General features: G+C 41.5%; 1 protein-coding gene across 17 annotated transcripts in view; it reads left to right on the top strand.

Annotated features, from left to right (window-relative positions):
- trim36 (tripartite motif containing 36) overlaps window positions 1-10,549 on the top strand; it is a 153,332-nt gene that overhangs the window by 123,738 nt on the left and 19,045 nt on the right. The gene's annotated exons all lie outside the window — the stretch shown is intronic.

Genomic DNA, 10,549 nt, shown 5'->3' with positions numbered 1-10,549 from the left:
TGGGGTGGGGGCGGAGAGGTTGGGAAGAAGATTGCAGGTTAGGAAGGCGGTGCTGAATTTGAATTCAGCACCGCCTTCCTAACCTGCAATCTTCTTCCCGACCTCTCCTCCCCCACCCCAGTCTGACCTATCACCCTCACCTTGGCCTCTTTCCACCTATCACATTTCCGACGCCCCTCCCCCAAGTCCCTCCTCCCTATCTTTTATCTTAGCCTGCTGGACCAACTTTCCTCATTCCTGAAGAAGGGCTAATGCCCGAAACGTCGATTCTCCTGTTCCCTAGATGCTGCCTGACCTGCTGCGCTTTTCCAGCAACACATTTCCATCTCTGATCTCCAGCATCTGCAGACCTCACTTTCTCCTTGAAGATCTAAAGAGGTTGTTTTCAGTCGTCATGGGAGAATGTCATCAGGGGATAGTGGTAAAATAAGTCAAAAGCATTGTCCAATATTAGTCCAGGAACTAGGGGCAGTCAGGGTTAGTGGTTCATTACAGTACTGGGAGTGGACCATGATCCAGTCCTGCAGTCCAGCGCAACCAGATAGGGTATTAGGGGGAAGTAAGCTGTGAGCTTCAAGGAGATCAATTAGGGGTCTGGTCACTCAGTTGTCTTCCCAAGTCTGATCAATAACAAGACCTAATTGTGAATGTTAGGAAAGAGTTGCACTCCCTTTGACAGAGTTCTAAAATGGTATGGGACAAAAGACAGAGCGCCTGTGTAATTTGATTCTTGTAGCTGATGGTAGGTTAGAGAGGTGATGATATAAAGTGGTAGTATATTTACGAATGCGCACTCCTATTTCCAGTGAAATGCCACCATGTCACCTATGTGCCCTCAGGAGCTTTTTTTGTTTCCCTCCTGCTCTGTGCACAGTTTCCTGAAGAAGGATTACACCTGAAATGTTGACTTCTCCTCCTCCTCCTGATACTCCCTGGCTTGCTGTGTTCTTCTAGCCTCCTGCTTGTCTACCCTGTACTGTGAAAGGCTATTTGTGACTAGTAGTCCTTAACCTGGTGTATGGCTGGCTTTAAATATGGCAGCAGTGGTAGAAATCTCATAAGGTCCTGAAATGGCAAGTATTGCCATTGCTGGTATGCACACAATGACGTGGAGGCACGGCTGATACATAATGAAGTTCACCAGAGTTCAGAGAGGGAAACCCGACATGAAACACACAAAACTGACACCTTTTTGGTAAAATTCAGCCCTTCATTTTTAAGCTCCAAAATTTGAGTCCATCCTAGACCAATTGAATAAGTTTCTGTATAGGCTGCAATGGCTTTATATGAATTAAATTTGAACAATTACAGTCGACTTCATACAGAGTGTGGACAAGAGCAAAACAATGCCCCAATTTGTCACTAAGTTGGTAATTTATTTCTGAGAAGGTAGTGAAATGCTATTTTAGCTGATGTAGAGAAAAGAACAATGCTGATTTGGCTTGTAGCCAGAACTGTACTGAAGCACACTGTGGAGGTAGAGCAGATGGAACTACCCACACGTTAGCTCCACTGAGAATACTGAACGTAGGTGCTTTGGTAGCATTTTATCAGCACTAGCAGGTTTCACCTTGATGAGTTCTAAACTTATGTGAAAGGGTTTTTACTTGACCAGTAATGGTTAATTCATGAAGTCAAATATATTAATTGAGAACTTGGCAGTTAGGAAATGAAGTTTGAAGTTCGGATTGAAAACAGATTTATTCTACCCAGTATTTAATTGGAGGAAATTTCTGGTCATCTATTATAGAATATTGGCTAAATAGACCATAAGCAATAAGATTAAAAGCTAACTTTATTTAATATTACTCAATAAAAATACAGCTGGACATTACATGTGTGTGAAGATGAATGTTTATTAGTAAGTTTAATTAAAACAGAGTTATATTTTTAAAATGTGACTATCAACCATTATGAAATGCACTGTAAACTAATTTTCATGATGATTCACTAAGGCTTAATATGTTAATAATAGATAATAAGGAAGTAAAGTCAGTTTAAATTCCACATCAATATCATTCTACATGATTAAATAAGCTCATTAATGTCAGTTTTAGCAAGTCAGCTGTTGAAATGCATAACCATTGTCAGCAATCTCTTGGTTGGCGCACCCTTGAGAGCTTTAATAGAAGGGTCATGCTTCCTTTCAATATTCTGTTTCCCAAAATGTACCACAGCAAAGTGAACTCCATTTTCCACCTATCAGATCACTCTGCTAAGCTGTGTCTGGACTTTAATTCCTACGTTTTTACCTCTTTGTTGTGATGGTTCAATTTAGTATTATCAAGAAATTGAAATACTATTACCTTATAATCAATACCCAAAACTTTTCTACAAATGAAAAATAAAGGATAGTTTAGAACCAATCATGGGAGGCATCCCTGTTCAGATTTTTAAAAAATTTCAAAACATACTTCAGTTATAAAAAATATCTTTATTTACATACACAGTCACTAAAGCAGTTTGGTTCTGTACAGTAGTGTATGAAGGAACAAACATTTGAGTTTGATTCTATTCAATAAACACACCAAAGGCATCTCTTACTTGTGCAAGACATCCCTGTACAGATCAACCACCTCAACCAAGAAACCATCCTTTTCCCAGGCTCCTTTTCTTTGCTCTCTAGTGCTTTGTTCCCTGTGCTTCATCCAACATTGCATTCATGCACAGCCAAGATCAACAACTTGCTGTGTGTGAATTATTTGGAATGAAGCTCTCACACTTCCACCAGTGATTAAATCCATAGGCTCAATATTTGAATTTTGTACACCAATGTGACCGCAAATCATTTTTGGATTTACAGATAATAGATTTATATGAACTAACCAATCTCCTGTTGGGGAATCAAGATCGAGTGTGAAATCTTATTATAAAATGAAGTCAGAGGAGGATGAAGACTTAGAGCCCAAGCATGCAGATGTGTACATTTTATAATTTAATTCTACATTTCTTGTGTTCACATAAGGAAGGGAATTTGTTGATGTCAGTTCGCTCATGTGTAATTCTGCCCTCCAACCAGCAGTGGTGATACAGTGCCACCTTGAGACGGAGGTTGCAATTACTGTGTGTCATGATCCTGGTGAGGAAATTACAAACCAAAATAACCCAATTTACCCAATGAAAGAATTTGCAGCAAGATTTCCATTTTTTGTTGCCTTTACTTTAAACACAAATCCAAACTAGTGTAAATTAAACATGAATTAAAAAGCAAATGGTATTTCAAATAAAAGGTTTCTCTTTAAACAGTCCATACAACAGAACGGTCTCATACAACCACAAGTATCCACATCTGCACAGATTTGTTGTACTATGTAGCTACATAGTTCCACAATATTACAGTATCACAGAATTTAAACATTACAGAAGGAGGCCATTCAGCCCATTGTGACTGTAGTGGCTCACAAAAAAGCATGATGTCTCCTGTTTTCCTGTCCTTTCCCCATAACCATCCACATTATTTCTGTTTACATAATCATCTAATGCCCTCTTGAATGCCTCGAGTGAACCTGCCTCCACTACTTTTTCAGGAATAGTCTAACTACTTGTTACGTGAAGTGTTTTTCTTGCATTGCATTTACTTATTTTAAAAATTGCTTTAGCTCTGTTCCTTCTCCACAGTTTTCAATTCCTTTGTGGAACAGTTTCACTCTGTCTACTCTGTATGGATGTCTCATGATTGTGAAACATTCTGTTTAATCTCCTCTTAGTCTTCTCTTCCCCATGGAAAATATTCCCAACTTTTCTAATCTATCCTCGTAATCTACAGCTCCAGTCTATCTGGCTGAGCTCTGCTTGTGCTCCATTGAAGTCAACTCTCCACCTGTTCATTATTCTTAATCTGGATTGTCCATTTTCTTTTTCCACTGTCATTCTGATCCATATGATACAACAGTGTCCTCTTGAATATCCTCTCCCAGAGACACCTGATCAATCTGGCCCACCTCCCATTCAAGAAGCCAGCCCAGCAGAATGTCCTTTCTTGTTTGACTTGACATACACTGACATCGAAATTTCTCCTGAACACAATCTAAGGACACTCACTTCATCCTATCCTTCACAGTGTCATTATCCCGGACTATATTCAGGTAGTTAATGTACCCCTTTATAAAATGCTCACATCTCTCTGTAATTTTCATGCACATATTTTTCCCCTGTGTCCTTCCCACTGGTTGGTGTTCTGTAGACTGCACCAAGCAACGTAATTGCACCTTCTAATGCCTTGGTTCTTGTCATATCGATGCTTTTCTTCTTTTCCTAGTTTTTGGCACGGTGGCTCAGTGGTTAGTACTGCTGCTTCATCGTGCTATGGATCCAGGTTCGATTCCACCCTCGGGCAACTGTCACATTCTCCCTGTGTCTGTGTTGGTTTCCTGCGGGTGCCCTGGTTTTCTCCTACAGTCTAAAAATGAACAGGTTAGGTGGATTGACCGTGATAAAATATTTATTCTGTCCAGGGATGTGCAGGCTCAATGGGTTAGCCATGGCAGATGCAGGGTTATAGGGTCGAGTGTGTGGGATGAAGTTCAGAAGAGTGATGTGAACTTGATGTGCCGAATGGCTTGTTTCCCATTTGTTGCGATTCTATGATTCCTGTACACCTTGTGACCAGGGACATCCAATCTGACTCTTCCTTTAGCCAGGCTCTTTTTATCAACACAACTTTATAATTTTACGAAGTAATCTGCTCCTGTAATTTACCAGTTTTATTTATTGCATTTCATGAATCCACCTACTTGCAATGTAACCCTTATTTTCAATGTTTTATTTTCTCCTATGCATTGAGGTCAGTATTATTTTATTAATCCCTATTCTAATGCTAGCTGTGTCTCCCAGTATTTTGCGCGCTCTGATATTATTCACTTATATTCTCTCCTGGTTCCCACATCCCTGCTAAATTAGATTAAACTCTCCCTAAAACCACGATCTAAACCTACTGCAAGGAAATCAGTCCAACCTCTGTTCAGTTGCAATTAATCTGACTTCTGTAGATGCCATTAGCCCATGAGCCAGTCTCTGTGTGCCAGGAATTTGATGTCTTCCCTCCTGCACCATCTTTTTCACCTGCCTTGTACTCCTATTTCTGTCCTCACTCACAGATGGCGCTGGGAGTAATCTGGAGGTGACTACGTCTGAGGTCATGCATGTTTATTTTCTACTTAGCTCCCTTAAATTCTGACTGCAGGACCACACACTCCTTCCTATGTATATCATTGATACCAATATGGACCATGATCTCTGACTGATCACTCAGAAAGATATCTTACAGCTGCTCTATGACATTCTTGACACATTTTTAAGCTCTGATCTCCAGCATCTGCAGTCCTCACTTTCTCCTAGCTCAAAGATCATGAAGTGTCGAAAAGTGTGGTGCTGGAAAAGCACAACAGGTCAGGCAGCATCTGAGGAACAGGAGAGTTCTTTTCAGGCGTAAGCCCTTCATCAGTGAAGTGTGACAAGTTTACATTGTCCTATTTCTAAATGTATAAGTAAGATGTTAATATGAAAAAAAAGGCTGACAGGAAGCATATTCATTTATTTCATAGGTTTAATATTGTATAAAGTAGGGGTTCTCAAATTGTTGAAGGTAACCCCCTGTGGGTTTGCAGGCATACAGGCAGCAATGCAAGCTATGGATCTGGGACTGAGTTTTTCTAATACCCTGGACTGTGGTCACATTAACGATTTCTGGCAGGGGGTGTTATTTAATCAACTGTTCTCTGAGGCCTGATTGCTGTTACAACTCCAGTCTGTAAAAACAAAATGGGTCTTCATTTAATCAGGGCAAATCCCGCAGTTTGCAAATCCACTCCCAATTTTCATTCTGGGATCACATGACATCTGTGGGATAACAATGGAGTCACAACAGGAAAATGTTGGCAAAGCATTGGTGTAGGATATGTCAGAGAATGTGGTCTCCCTTAACAACTGATTTAGAACTGACCAAAACCTTAAAAAGCAGACATTCATATAACACGTTTTGAACTTTAGGATATCTGAGTCAATGACGTACCCTTGAGACAGAATTTTAAAGTTGCCATGCAGGTGGCTCTTCAAATTGGGTGTTGGGGGGGTGGAGGTGGCGTTGGGGGTGGTATTCCCATTACCCACTGCCCTTCTACACCCCCTGACCTGTCCACAAAACCGCTAGCAGTCTGCAGTGAGTTCAATGGCTGCTTTCACTTGTTGAGAGCAAATCAATAAACTGCATTAAGAGTGATGATTGATGAGGCTTTTAGGCAGGAATTGGTCTCCATGGAGATAGTTTTTGCTGAGGCAGGATGTAGTTTAAATGCACTTTGTGCCATTTGGAGTTGGAATTCAGAAGCTGAATGTCAAAACTTAGCACATTATTGATTAAGTAAGAATCATTTTTCAAAACATTAATGCCATAGGCTCACTTTTTGAAGATCCACTAAAAGCACGGGGGTGGGGGGGGAGGGTGGGGGTGGGGGGATAATAACTTTCCTGTGCTTTAATTGATATTCATGAGCTGCATTAATTTTTTAAAAATTGAAACATTACATTTCAGCATCTGAATTATGTCCCCCAATAAATTATGTCCCCCTATGGGTTATTTTCATAACTGAAACACATGATAACATATAAATCATTGCCATAAGAATGTTAAAACAGTGGACAATATTTATCAGTCAACTAACATCACTGAAGTAGGTATCAGTTCATCATCCCCTGACTGCTCATGGGAGCTTGTGGTGGGCAAATTGACTGCTCTATTTTCTACATCACGTTTGAACTTAAAAAAATAGGTATTAAATTTGCCATTGTGCCATATTAGTTCATATGTCACAAATGACATCCTACGTGACTTTTTTGGGTGGCACGGTGGCACAGTGGTTAGCACTGCTGCCTCACAGCGCTAGAGACCCAGGTTCAATTCCCGACTCAGGCGACTGACTGTGTGGAGTTTGCACATCCTCCCCGTGTCTGCGTGGGTTTCCTCCGGGTGCTCCGGTTTCCTCCCACAGTCCAAAGATGTGCAGGTCAGGTAAATTGGCCATGCTAAATTGCCCATAGTGTTAGGTAAAGGGGTAAATGTAGGGGAATGGGTGGGTTGCGCTTCAGTGAGTCGGTGTGAACTTGTTGGGCCGAAGGGCCTGTTTCCACACTGTACAAGTAATCTAATCTACACCATTCCCCTTCTTCTCAGATGAGTAGAAATGTTCGAACCTGGTTCCATTCTTACTTACTCAATCATAATCAGCGTATCTCTTGCAAAGGCTTCTCTTTCAGCTTCCATACCATTTCCTCTAGTCTCCCAAACATTTTTCCCTGACATCTCCTCTTTCTATCTACATCCTGCCTTTTGAAGACATCAGTCAAAAGCACAGCGTTAATTTTTATGTGTACACTGATGATAAGCAGCACTATTTCCCTGCCATCACGCTCTGCACTTATTTAATTCTGGCCTCAGTTTTAATTACCCCATCATTAGTGACAGTGTCAGTGACATCTGCTGCCTCGGCTCCAACCTTTAGAATTCTCTCTGCATCTCCACCTCACTTTCTTCCTGGAAGACTCTCATTAAACCTTATGTCTTTGATGAAGCTTTTGATCATCTGTGTGGCTCAAAGTCATATTTTGTTTTCCTAAAGCACCTTGAAACATTTTATTATGCTAAAGGCTGAGGTCAAAGAGAGACTATAGAAATGCAAATTATTTCTTCAACTGTAAAGGCTGTGAAACTGTAACATAGTTGGTGTCAATTGCTTAAATCTGCAATGTAATTCTGTTCAGTCAACCCATAAACTGCAGTTGAATAGTTAATATTCTGGGTGATGCAATAACAGGAGATTTCATGAACTCCTCTCCATTCCCACCGTTCATGAGCTAAAATAACAGCATTTCTGGAGTAGATTGTTGCTGGAAATTCTCCCAAGAATTGAGATTGCCTGAGAAAAGTTGCAAGATTATGGCACCGTTCCTACATTGATTTTGATTTTATGAATCTAATGACAATCTGGGAGCTACTTAATCTCTACCTAAGAAATGAACAACCACTAGGTCACCATCTATGATGAGGCTAGGCTTAAATATGCTTTACAAATTGACATAGGTAAAGCGTTCTAAGTTGTAAGCTGCATGCATTTGTATGATGATTCCCTATGGCTTAAAGAAAATAAGATACACAGAAGATGAAAGCACTTTAAGTTTGATTGTGTCAGTCCAAATTTTGTGGACAATGATGGATTCATTCAGCATTCACTACGCTTAATTTCTGTGGGTTTTCACATTGCACATTGTGGCAAACAGGATGGTAACCTCTGCAGAGGATCTAGGCCTAGACTATACAAAATGGATCAGGCTCATTATGAAGCTGCACTCATCCTGCTGCAGGAGGGTCTGCAGTGCAGTGGGTAGCACTGCCTTTCATCTGCTCCAGGAGCTCTCGGTTTGAATCCCACTCAAGGACTTCCCGTTCGAGAAAGGCATATTCCTGATACAAACAACAGATTGATGATAAACCTGCAAATCCTTCCAACCTTCAAGGGCAGACGGTAAAAGAAAGAGAGCTTCCCTGTCAGCCACATGAGGTTGGAGGCCCTATCATCATTATCCAAAGCCCCAGACTACACCGTATGTAAAAACCTATGTTGCCATGGCAACACAGACTCCTGAATGATCTGATGCACCATTCATGCTGATTCTATGTTGACAGATGAATATCTTCTTTGCAGGATTCTCTGGATAGCGATCAAGTGTGAGGTTTTTATTTTCCTCAGTTCATTGGAGTGCAGCCAATCAGCTTTATGCATTTTCTGGATCCCTGGTGGGCATGTTTTTGCAGACAGGAGAACGGAAACCTGCCTGCCATTTTTAGGAGCAACTGAGTTTGTCACCAAGCTAGGTGACCTGGCTATTATGCTGCCCTTGCTTTAACACAGATTCTGTGGCAGGCAGATGGAAGTGGGCAGGCTGCGTTTTTTCAAAAACATGATTAAAAGTCAGGAAGGAAGGGGGAATGTCTCTTTGAGTCATCCCTGTGTATTGGGAGCAACCCTCATGAGATTTTACCTCCACCGTTTTCCTCCCCATAAGACCTCCACCAGCTCCCTTCTTCCCAAAAACCCAAACTCTGTCCCTCCCAGACCATATGAGCCTTCACGGCCCTACAAGCAAAGGACTTACCCAATTTTCAAAATAATCAAAGTTCTGCATGGGCCCACTTGGAGCCCTGGCAGTGCCCACTACCAAGGTGTGGTGCTGCTGGGGGTGTTAGAAATGCCAGACAATCTGATGGGGTGGCAGCCCTTGAGGCAGGAACAGCCTCCCACTCTGGAGCAGACGTTCTAGTTTGAGCCTGTGGCTTTGCTGTCCAGCTGTGTGGGCATAGCTTCTCTTTGCCACATCAGCTGCTAGTTGGTTCTTGCAGAAGAGCAGGGGCAAGCAATACAGTCTCTCCCTTGTCTAGAATATCTGAAACCAGGCAACTCACCAAAAGCCCAAGGTCAAACCTGAACAGATCAGTATTACATCATGTGGTCAGTGTACCCATTAAGACATTGGAAGCAACTGAAAGAATGTTGTTTTCCAATTGTCAGCCATAGACAGCAATTTCTGCTTATCCAATTAAGAATCATAGTCATAAAGTTGTATAGCACAGAAATAGACCCTTTGCTCCATGCCGAACAGATATCCTAAATTAATCCAGTCCCATTCACCAGCATTTGGCTAATATCTCTCTAAACCCTTCCTACTCATATCCCCATCCAGATGCCTTTTAAATGTTTTAATTGTACCAGCCTCCAACACTTCCTCCAGCAGCTCAATCCATACACCACCCTCTGTGTGAAGAAGTTGCCCCATAAGTCCCTTTTACATTTTTCTCCTCTCACTTCAAACCTATGTGTTTTAGTTTTGGACACCCTCATCCCTGGGGAAAAAAAAACTTTGGCTATAAACTTCTACAAGGTCACCCCTCAGCCTCCAATAGTGTGGGGAAAATAGCCTCAACCTATTCAACCTCTCCCTATCGCTCAACCTCTCTAACCCTGGCAATGTCCTTGTAAATCTTTTCTCAACCCTTGCAAGTTTCACATCATTCTTCCTATAGCAGGGAGACCAGAATTGCATGCAGTATTCCAAAAGTGGCCTAACCAATGTCCTGTACAGCCACAACATGACCTCCCAATCCCTGTACTCAATGCACTGATCAGTATAGGCAAGCTTGCCAAATGCTTTCTTCTATCTACCTGTGACTCCACTTTCAAAGAACTACAAACATACACTCCAAGGTCTCTTTGTTCAGCAACACTTCCCAAGACTTTACCATTAAGTGTATGAGTTCTGCCCTGATTTGACTTTCCAAAATGCAGCACCTCACATGCATCTAAATTAAACTCCACCCATCATTCTTCAGCTCATTTGTCCATCTGATCAAGATTCGGTTGTGATCGGAGGTAACGTTGTTCGCTGTCCACTATACCTCCAATTTTGGTGTCAAATGCAAACTGCTTGTCACAGGTCTCTGCCTTCTACCTTTGAGCAGCTCTGTATCTAAATGGTTAGTTCTCTCTGTATTCCCTTTCAA

The sequence above is a fragment of the Chiloscyllium plagiosum genome, chromosome 2 (genome assembly GCF_004010195.1).
Source record: "Chiloscyllium plagiosum isolate BGI_BamShark_2017 chromosome 2, ASM401019v2, whole genome shotgun sequence".
In the NCBI taxonomy this organism is placed as follows: domain Eukaryota; kingdom Metazoa; phylum Chordata; class Chondrichthyes; order Orectolobiformes; family Hemiscylliidae; genus Chiloscyllium; species Chiloscyllium plagiosum.
This window is presented reverse-complemented; position numbering and strand designations above follow the sequence as displayed.